Genomic DNA, 11,529 nt, shown 5'->3' with positions numbered 1-11,529 from the left:
AAAACTAATTTTTCTTTTCCCCGATATTATAAACCATCAGGATCTCTTGAGCTATGGTAAGATTCCCTGCCTACAATTTCATACTTGCTGGCATTTTTGTCTGGCTTAATTTTGTACTTATTAGTCTTGTGAGTATTGTCATAAACACTGTGAGTCTATATGTGGCACACAGTTTCAGCTGCAGTTGTTAGTGATATTGTGGTGAGCATAGTTACCTTCCATTATAGCCATCTACATCTTCTAGTTCTTCCATTCTTTTCAACCCCCACAAACCCAAAATACACACTTCTATGATATTTGAGGATTGGAAAGAGTATAAATGATACACGTTATGTTTATGCCTGATTACTCTAATTATTTGCATCTTAAACAGTTTGAGGGTCTCTGTATTAATCACCATCTACTGCAAAAAGAAGTTTTTCTGATGAGATTTGAAATATGTGATGCACTAATTTATGAGTACAACAATAAATCACTAATTAGTATCATGTCCATTTAATCAAATATAATAGTAGTAGTTTACTCCTAGGGTCTATGACCTATACAATCACAAGTTCTTGAACTCAGTTATGGTGGCATCTTATGAAGAATGGCATAATTTAATCATAAATGATTACTCATTATGTTTGTGCCCCCTATTGAGTCAGTGGGGTTATGTTTTCAGGTTGGTTATTATTGTAACTCACAGGGTCTACAGCTGGGTAAAGTTAAAGATTATCTTTCTTTTCCAGTAACACATAACACTTTCTAGAATGGTGTAACATAAGCAGAAGAGATGAAACTTTCAGGTGAGTACCAGTGTGATTTTTTCATGGTTTATGACTCACACATGTTGGGTTTTCAACAATAGCAACTTATTGTAATATTCTGTGGGGCAACAAAGAGCAATAGCAATAATTTGTTATGTTGTGAAAAGGGTATCTATGGGACCTTATTAGATAATAAATCCAATTGTGTTAACACTTCTCTGGTACTGGGGCTTGTTTGTTAGCTTATGTTGTCAAGTAGAGGCATTTTTGCTCCATTACAAGGTAAATGCATGTCAATTCTTTTTATGTATGTTTGAGTATTAACTGTAGGAAGTTTCTGTGTGTTGTTTTGGTGTTAGTTTTATTGTTGATGGACAATTGTGATTTTGTGTAGGTGGGGCAGGAATGAAGAACTTCGTTCCTTCTGGATCATTATTGATTTATTTTAAGGAATTAGCTTGAATGCTGATGAGATTATCAAGGCCAGAACTGTTCATTGGACCTCAAGTCAATTTCTACTGTGTTGTATGAATCCTAAATGGCCTTATAATAAAAACCCATAGCCAGATATTTGGGTAAAATGCTGAAAGATCAGAGAAACAAAGGAAGAAGCCATTAAAGAAATTTCTTACCACTACCAAATCCTGAGGCCAAAAGGGAGGCAAGATCTTGTCTCCACAGATCCTTAGACTGAATGCCTCTGAGTCCTCGGCTGAGAAGGACCAGCTTCTGTCTCCAAATACCTTGTATACTTTTCTCAGTCCATCCACTTTACTTACTTACTAGTGCTGGTATTAATGGAGTGTGTGATTCTGTGGTACCAAATGAATGAGATCTGAACTGCTGGGATTAAAGGCCTGTGACTCCCAAATACTGGGATTAAAAGCGTGGGACACCACTGTCTGACTGTTTCTTTTATACTGGATTAATCTTGTGCATTCTAGGGTGTCCTTGAACTCACAGAGATCCAGAGGGATCTCTGCCTCTGCTTCCTAAGTGCTAGGATTAAAGGTGTATGCCACCACTGACTGACCTCTGTGGCTAGCTCTGTGGCTGGCTCTGTCCACTTATCTTCACACAAGTTTTATTAAAGTAAAGCAAAATATCACCATATTTCCCCCTTTCTGTCTAAAATAATAAACAAAGGTTATAACTAATATCAGAAAAACTATATATAATAAATACAATAACAATATACAATATTTACAGTCAAGAATTACATTAACAATGTCCAGTCCACGAACATTTCCATCAGAGAAATTACTCTATTATTTATCCTTTTTGGTGAATCCATAGTGTTGTACCTAATACTTTCTTTCCTAACTTGTATTACCAACTAATAACTATCTTTTGATGTCTTTCAAACTTATACACTTTACAACTCTTTAGTGAGTTTCTTTTCTGAATTTTTTGTTTTGTTTTGTTTTGTTTTTCGAGACAGGGTTTCTCTGTGTAGTTTTGCCCCTTTCCTGGAATCACTTGGTAGCCCAGGCTGGCCTCGAACTCACAGAAATCTGCCTGCCTCTGCCTCCCGAGTGCTAGGATTAAAGGCATGTGCCACTGCCACCCGGCCTCTTTTCTGAATTTTTTAACATGGAAAATTATAACTATAGATACCTAGTCTTCAACTCCATCACTCGAGAGGAAAATATTATTAACTGAGTAAATAGGAAATACAAACGAGCAACTTCCAAAAAACATGAGAAATGACAGAAAAAGCTGGCTACGTGCACAGTCACCCAAGCTTCCTTGGCAACATGGGGGCATCATTCTTCAGCCTACAGACATATCTGTGAAGCAGGATATTCTAAAGGGCCTTCCTACCTTGTCTTGGCAAAGCTCACCTGCCCTTTCTTAAGTAACCTGCTTGTCCATTTTGGACAGCATACTATCAGCAACTGAGGCAAGGACATTGTTTTTTTTTGTTTTTTTTTTTTGTTTTTTTTTTTACTTAGTGGCTAACTTTTGCTAAAATGAAAGTAAACTCCATATGGAGTTTTTTCAATGCCCATCATCATCTCTGAAGTAGATTGGTGCTACCAGGAGATACCTGTTCTCATAGTACAAAAAAATCAGTCTATGAGTTAAAACATCTTAAGTGCCATATTCTGTAGATCTCTGAAGTATTTGAAGATTACCTGTCTTTCTAAAATATATCTCTGTTTGACAATGAAAACATACCTAACCTGACAAGTGCCACTGTAATAGGTGACTAGCAACTAAACTGCATATCTTTATTATCCTAAATTTGCTAATAATAACTTTCAAGTAATAGAAATTCGCATTACATTGTTAAATGAGCTGCATAGGTACAATACTTTGAACAAGAACAGAAATATATGTACAGTATATTCTAACAAAATTAATCTCAAATTTGTATCAATATATACAAATCCAATCCAATGTAAAATATTTAAAACTAATAGTTGCTTTTTAAAAGTAGATTCAATAATCGACTTTTTTTTATCATATATCTATATTCTCTCCTTTTTCTTTTCTGAGTAGACTCAGTAATCTACCCTCTTATTCTATCATTTCTACAACTTTTTTTTCAGAGCAGATTCAATAATCTACCCCTTATCCTATCATATCTATTTCCTCTTTTTTTCTTTTCAAATCTCTGTCCATTGTTTATCCTTTTTCCTGATCATTAACAATAACAACTTGTAACCAACAATAACAATATCTATAACCCATTGAATGTTCAAAAACCACCCACCCCACTTTGTGGTAATTTAGGTATCATGTTGTTAAAGTTACTTCCTGCTGTTTGGGGGTGAAGGCATCTTTAGGGAATCATGAAAATAAAAGTTTTGAGTTAATTGTCAAGTCATTGAAGAGGTAGCTGTCTCATTTGTTATACAGTCTCTGCATAATAAGTCTCTTTTTAATGGGAAAGTTCAGGGCTTGTCTCAAGTTCTGGCTAGAGTAGTCTGTAAGACTGGATCATCTCAACTAGGCATCTTGAAATTGTTCTGAGCAATTTTGTAATCCAAAGCCATTCTTTGGGTGGTGTTTTTCATCTTAATGGTGTTATCATAGTCCATGTGGAATTATCTTGGTGGGATCCCCTCATCTCTTTGGAGACCAGAGATCTAATTAGGTCAGATTATTCCTCTTCTTGGTAATTTTTTCAGGGTAGTTCTCCCTTCTTCTTTGGATGTTTATTTGTCCAAAGGTCTTTAAATTCTTCAAGTTGTTTGTTTGCTTGTTTGTTTTCCTGCAAAGACAACAACAAAACTCTGCCTCAACCATTACTTTGGGGAGATTACAAATCTAATCTTTCTCACTATTGATGTATGTTTTCTCCTGAATTTTTTGTTCTCTTTTCTATAGCAGTTCCATCATCCAGAGCTGTATGTTGTTTTACAATAGGCATTAAGTTATTTAATTGTTCTGGAAAGAAGTTTCCTCCATGATGACAGGAAACAACTGAGCTAAATTTGACATGGGGGCATGTGAGCGGCCCCTCAAAGCATTTCCCAGTGGCAAAGGATTACCTTTTCCGTCCCTTATTAATTTACATTTGTTAGTCCAGTGTCTGCCTTTGCCACACCTTCTGCATGATCCAGAAGGAAGGGGTGTTCTATTGGGATTATTATTAGTGAAAACATTGTTACTAGGAAGTCCCTGTTTACAGTCCCTTTTTTAAAATGACCTTGTTTACAAATATTGAAGCATTTGGCATTTTGGTTTTTCTTCAATCCTCTGGAAATCACCTCTCTTGACAAAGCATCATCATGGTCATGAGATTCAATATTGATTGTATCTCAGATCCATTCCTTCAAGGGTGCTCCTTTTGCCTTTAACAGCCTAATTATTCTTTCGCATTGTGCATTAGTCTTTTCAAAACCTAGAGATTCGATTATTATTTTTCTAGCTTCTGAATTTGGTATCGAGCAATACCAGCATTCCCAATTTACTACCTTCACCATCAAAACAGCAGACACAACTTCAGTTTTAGCTATTAACAGGGAGCTTTTAAGGAAAATGTAGAAGAACTCTATCCAAGAGACCACAGACTGGTGAGAATACTGGCTCACTCCTGGGAACCTTTTCTGGGATCATAAAGAAGAACAGAGGAGATATTAAAATGTCAGAGCATATGACAGGTGAGGCAAAGGGTGGAAAAATGTTGTTCTACTCACAAGGCTAACACATTTCTGTTCAAACAGAAGTCTGGGTAACTGGGTAAACAACAAAACAAGCTCAAACAAATCAAAGGGAAACAGGGTTTCATCCATAAAAACACAGCATCAAAAAGTATATGGAACAGACTAAATGTTCCGACTGCTGACAGGTAAGTCCACAACCTATTCTGGTAGATCCTTCCAGCCTCAATTGGGTTTCTTCTCATGGTTTTTCAAGGTTAATTTTTTTTTATGGATGTGGTAACAAGAGTCTAATAGGCAGGCAGGCTTCAATCACTGGTTTTAGGAAGTGCCTGTGCCATGTAGGTATCCAACACAGCATCTAACTCAGCATCCAGGTGTCCTGTAGTTTTTGACATGTATGCATCCAGTTGGTTGTCCAGCTGCTCTTTGGTCAATACAGGGTGAGTGTCATAACCTCAGTCTCAGCCTACCGAATCCCCTCTTCCCCATCCTATCATACCTCGACCTCAGAACGACATCCCACCCTTAAGCACGGTTCAGGTGGCATGTTCCCCAAGTAGTCCCCCTTAGAGAAAGTCTCTCTGGATTATGGGTAGACCTCTTCCTCCAATTACTCCCATGGCCAGGATACCTTTGAGTTGGCCTGAACATGCCTGGATGATACTCTTACCCAGGTGCTACTTTAAGTTCTGCTTAAGTTTTAATGCTGCCTGGACAGAGGGTCTATTCTCCATCTGCTGGGCCAGGCTTCTGGTTTTTGGCTGATGCTGCTGCTATATCAAAGCCTGAATATTCACTGCATCGGCTGTTAGTTCTTCAGCATATTATTAAAGCACTCATTTAGAAATATTTTGGTGGTGCTTTTTAGTGCAACTTTGGCACTGATTATGCAGCCATCTTAAAATCCTGAGAATCAAAGGAGATGGTCTCCAGCTTTCGTCCTGGAGCTGGCACTGTTGTTGCAACTGGTAGGCAGGCCAAGGTCCAACCTAACCTGAGCTGCCTGGGGGCTGCACTAGTTATCTAGCTGGGTGGTTGGGTTAGATGCTTAAATGGTATGATGGGTTGAATATCTAGATGGCTGATCATTCCTGCTAGTCAGGCCTGTCCTTTCCTGCCATTCATCTGTATCATCACAGCTAGCACCCACAACTCTGCTTAGTGTCTAAAACAAACTCCCAAGAGGTGGGTTGGGGACTCGGGCCACATACAGCTGTGGCCTGTGCAGGTAGCTTCAAAGCCACAGGCAAGCAGCTTTTTTGTGAATTTGTGCCCCCCAAAATTTGGACGCCAGATGTTGCATGAATCCTAATTGGTCTTAATAAAAACACTGAGCCAGATATTGGGGGTAAATACTGAAAGATCAGAGAGACAAAGGAGCAAGCCACAACTGCTTCTCACCTCCCAACTCCACAAATCCTCCGAAAGCCTCTAAATGTAAAAAGACCTAGTTTCTGTCTCCTCACAACGTATATACCTTTTTCCAATCAGCCATTCCACTTCCTTCCCAGTGCTGGGATTAAGGGCATGTGTGCTTCCCAAATACTGGTAGCAAAGGTGTGATATCTCAAGTGCTGGGATTAAAGGTATGTGTCACCACTATCTGGCTGTCTCCTTTAAACTGGATTAATCTCATATAGTCTAGGGTGGTCTTGAACTCACAGCGATCTGCAGGGATCTCTGCCTCTGCCTCCTGAGTGCTGGGATTAAAGGTGTATGTCTCCACTGTCTGAACTCTGTGGCTGGCTCTGTCCTCTGATTTTCAGACAAGTTTTATTAGAGTACCACAAAATGTCACCACACTTCCCATACAGTATTAGAATGGAGGCAGAATTATTTGGTTCCAAAGATGTCTACTGATCGTATAATATTATTATCCTGGCTAATCTTAATTTTTAATTTTTATTTTTATTCAGCTCACATACCAATCACAGATCCCTCTTTCCCCTCCTCCTGCCCTTCCAGCCTCAACCCCCAACTCACCCTATTCCCTCCTACAAGAAAGTTAGGCCTCCCATGGGGAGTCAGCAGAACCTGGAACATTCAGTAGAGGCAGGTCCCTACCTCAAGGCTGTGCAAGGTGTCCCACCATAGGTAGTGTGCTCCAAAAATCCTGTTGATGCATCAGGGATGGATCTTGATCCTACTGCCAGGGGGCCACTTAAGCAGAGCCAGCTACACAACAGTCTTGCTATGCAGAGGGACTGGTCCTGTCCCGTGGAGGCTCCACAGGCTAATCTTCTTAAGGTTTGTTGATTAGTAATGTTGATTACAACTAAAAAAGTACCTTCAGAATTATGTGGAGATTGGCGTTTCAAAACAAGACACTATATCTTAGACAAATTGCATTATTATAATAGCAATTTGAAATTATCCTTAATAAAGTACCCTAAAACATGCTCTATATACTCTATGAAGATTCTTTGCTTAAACATACATGGTTCCAGGATTCTTTGAGCATATTCTTGACCTTCTCTCATAATTCATCAATAAAGATAAGAAAAGATAGTAAAATCATTTCCAGATGACCAAGATAAGGTCTTTGAAAAATTCAATTCACATTAAAATACCTGCCCAAGAAAGTGCAAGGCAGACTATTGTGGAATAATCTTTTTGTACACTGTGAGGATATGTCTTTTCCAAGGCACCTTCTGATGGGTTTAATAAAGAGCTGAATGACGAATAATGAGGAAGGAGAGAATAGCTGGGACTTCCGGGGAGATAGAGGAACTGGGGATGAATTTAGGAAAGCAAAAGATGCTAGTGTGACACTGAAGAAGTCAGAAACATGGTACAGAAGAGAGGTACCCGAGCCACTTGTCAGAATATAGATTAATAGAAACAGGCTGTTAAGTAATAAGAGCTAGTTGGAATAAAACCCTAAGCAAGTCCTGCTGTGAAATAACCCTGTACACTGTGAATATATATTGTTCTCATCGGTTAATAAAAATCTGACAGGCTGGTAGCCAGGCAGGAAGTATAGGTGGGATGGCCAGACACAGATGACTCTGGAAAGAAGGACAGAGTCAGAGGAGTTGCCTGCCAGACATAGAGTAAGTCAAACATTCAAAATGGGATAGAGGTAAAAGCCACATGGCAGAATATAGATGAATAGGAATGGGTTAATTTAAGTCGTAAGTGCTAATTAATAATAAACCTGAGCTATTGGCTGAGCATTTGTAATTAATATAAGCCTCTGTGTGGTTATGTGGGACTGGTGGCCCAAAAAGAAAAGTCTGCCTACACAGTCCAATTTTTCATAATTTGTGAGCTGGTGGCCCAAAGGAAAGTCCAATTACACTAGACAAAAGAAAAAAAAAAGGAAAAAATTTCCATTTGCTCCAAATAAATAGCATTTGAGGAATCCTTTATTTCATAGCTTCTGTGGGAATGCAACCACCTAAATACAGTAAGCTGGCGAGGTTTCTCTACCAGGTATAAATTCTCTTCTATCGTGTTGGTCTTTAGTCCAATTAGACAGCTATCAGATGCTCCCAATATAATAATATCAGTATTTCACCCTTTGGTATATTCACCTTGCTGGTCATTATTGTAGATCACAGGCTTTACAGCTGGATAGGATTATTATTGATTTTTTTCCTATGGTGTTTTCATGGAATTTTCCAATGTTGTAAGGGCTACTCCTCAAGGAAGAGAATTCCAGGTGAGTTCCAGCTCTAATTACTTAAAACATTGTATTTGAAAAATATGGTCTCTTCAGGAATTGTGTCTTACCTTCAAGTTCTTGGAGGCAAACAGGACAATAGACAAGAGCAATAGTAGGTAATGCTATGAGACCTAGAGGAGAACCTAATAATTTTGTTTTCCTAAATCATTATAATACCTAACTGCTTTCTAAATACTTAATCTTAATAAAAATCCAAAAGAGTAGCTCTTACCTCCCATTGAAGAAGCTTTCTTTTGCATCAGATAAAGACTATGAACTAATTTTCACTACTTCTGAAAGTGCAGATAAGATGTCTTGGTATGCCTGTCGTAGGCATTCCAATTCTGTAATAAAATACAACATGCAAAAGCAACTTGGGAAGAAAATGTTTTATTTTATCTTAGAGCTTTAGTCCATTATTCAGGAAGGTCTATGCAGGAACTTACACCTGGTCATGGCCTGGAGGTATGAATTGATGCAGAAGCCATGGAGGAGCACTGCTTTCTGGCTGTTCCCCATGGCTTTCTCAGCCTGCTTCATATCTATCAAGTACCACCTTCCAAAAGGTGGTATCATCTCCAATGAACTGAACCCACCCCTATCTATTGCTAATCAAGAAAAGGCAATAAAAGCTTGCCTGATAGAAAATTTTATAAAGGGATTTTTTTCAATTTAGGCTCCCTTTTCTCAAATAATCTTAGCCTGTGTCAAAGTAACATAAAAATAAATAAATAAATAAACAAACAACAATTTCCAGCACCAGTTGATGCATCTACAATCAGCCATGCACCTACGTTTCAGGGAACATCAAAGGACAGGGAACAGAAAGATAGTATGGGTCAGAGGATCCAGATACCTGCTACTAAGTTATTAATGCCTTCTATATATGACAGAGAGACTGCAGCCATGAATGACACCTGCATAGTGAAGCACCAGCTGACTCTTCATTGTGGGTGGGGAAAATCTCATACTGACAACACCAGCAGACTCTTCATTGTAGCTGGGGGAAGCTCACAAAACCCTAAACCAGGATCAAGAGCTACAAGGTTATACAATCACTACAGAGAAAGAGAGAGACAGACGGACAGAAAACAGACTGAGAGAGAAAGAGAGAGACAGAAAGACAGAGACAGTGATAGAGAGAATTAATCTTCTCCAAGGAAGGGGCTGCTGATGGGTTCAGCCCTAAACACTGAACAGGCTGGGGAAAAAGGAGGGTTGGAAATGATATAAATACAATACTTACATATGAAATTTTCAAAAATAAGTACAAATTTAAAACTGCATATGAGGAATACAGCGTCGGTTGGTTGGGCCAGTTGTGGCATCCTCTTTTGAGATATTCTCCTCTCACATTCTGCTCACTGGCCACATCCCCTCCTCCTTCCCCATGCTCAGCATTTGCTTTAAAATATTCACCTTTATACAAATTTGCTCAGTTCACACTGTATTCTAACTCCCACTACAACAGAGTACTCCAGATTGATATTTGGCTTACCACTTTAAGGCTTTTCTCATCCTTAGTACATTCTAATGTTCAAAAAAACAAACATTATGGGAATAAAGTGACTCAAAAAGTACTAATGCATCACAATGCCTCATATTTCATAGCAAAACTAGAGAAAATGAAATGTTTTAAGACAGAAAGGTAAACATGAACACGTTAATAAATCAATCAGTACTGAAAAAAGAGGAAGAAAACAATTGGGAAACAACACATAGATATGGGAAAAGCCCAATATCTAACTTCTCCAAAACTGTCCTTTGTCAGTGATTACAGTGAAAGAATGTGTGTTCATCTCATTGAAGTCCCAAAGTTCTTGCCACTTACATCAAGATTGTCTCACTTCTCCCAAGATTTTACCTCTTCACACTGACATTTGTGATATTACTTCCACACCAAAGGCTAACTACACATTTTCACTCTGCAGTCCCCTCTTGTCTGCCTCTTTTGTATGGAATCTAGTGTGGACTGAAGAGTGAAGAATAAAAGGAGCATGCCTATTCTCAAATATAACAGAATTCTATGTTTTTCTCCTAGTGGGAATCACCCCTCAGTCTTATACAATCCACACATCTACATGGAACACTGTGCTTTGTTTACAGCTCCTCCCACATCATGAAAGATCTCCACTTTCCTCCTCATGATACTTTTTATTCTAGATATATTAATGTAGGAAAATATAACATCATTCTAATGAAGCATTTAAAAATAATCACATCCAGGGCTGGAGAGATGGCTCAGAGTTTAAGAGCACTGACTGCTCTTCCAGAGGTCCTGAGTTCAATTCCCAGCAACCACATGGTGGCTCACAGCCATCTGTAATGAGATCTGGCACCCTCTTCTGTATACATAATAAACACATAAATCTTTAAAAAAAATCACATTCATTTTCACATCATCTCTCTCATTCAGTACACTATTTTCATGTACAATATATTTTATATAATAAATAAATGCACTCCATATAACTAATATATGTATATACAGGCATAGAGCAATTATACTAAATATATGTATCTCTTTTACAAAAATGGAAATTCACTTTCTTTACCATGACTGAAACCTTGCTTTATATAATTAAATGTACTTAGAAACGTGAAATTCCACTTATGAAATTTAAGTGGTTTAGTATATATTAAAGACTAATTTGAGAAACATATTACTATATTACATTGGAATGTGCTAAATTACATCAATTGAAGTGTTCAGTTTTCAGTTCTATTTGTTACCATCCATTATCCACTCATCATTGGGAGTAGGAAGGACAGAGTAACACCAAACACGATCACTTTATTTTTAAAGTATTACTTTAAAATATTTGAACTGGGCCGGGCGGTGGTGGTGCATGCCTTTAATCCCAGCACTCAGGAGGCTGAGCCAGGCAGATCTTTGTGAGTTTGAGGCCACCCTGTTCTCCAAAGTGAGTTCCAGGAAAGGCACAAAGCTACACAGAGCACAGAGCAACCCTGTTTCGAAAAACAAAAACAAAAACAA

General features: G+C 38.3%; 1 pseudogene; it reads right to left on the bottom strand.

Annotated features, from left to right (window-relative positions):
* Positions 1 to 5,169: 5,169 nt before the first annotated feature.
* Positions 5,170 to 5,702, bottom strand: LOC118591811 (annotated as a pseudogene).
* Between the last annotated feature and the right edge of the window lie 5,827 nt (positions 5,703 to 11,529).

Source organism: Onychomys torridus, chromosome 10 (genome assembly GCF_903995425.1).
Source record: "Onychomys torridus chromosome 10, mOncTor1.1, whole genome shotgun sequence".
NCBI classification, from domain to species: domain Eukaryota; kingdom Metazoa; phylum Chordata; class Mammalia; order Rodentia; family Cricetidae; genus Onychomys; species Onychomys torridus.
The sequence above is the reverse complement of the archived record's forward strand: the minus strand, read 5'-3'. Positions and strand labels throughout refer to the sequence as shown.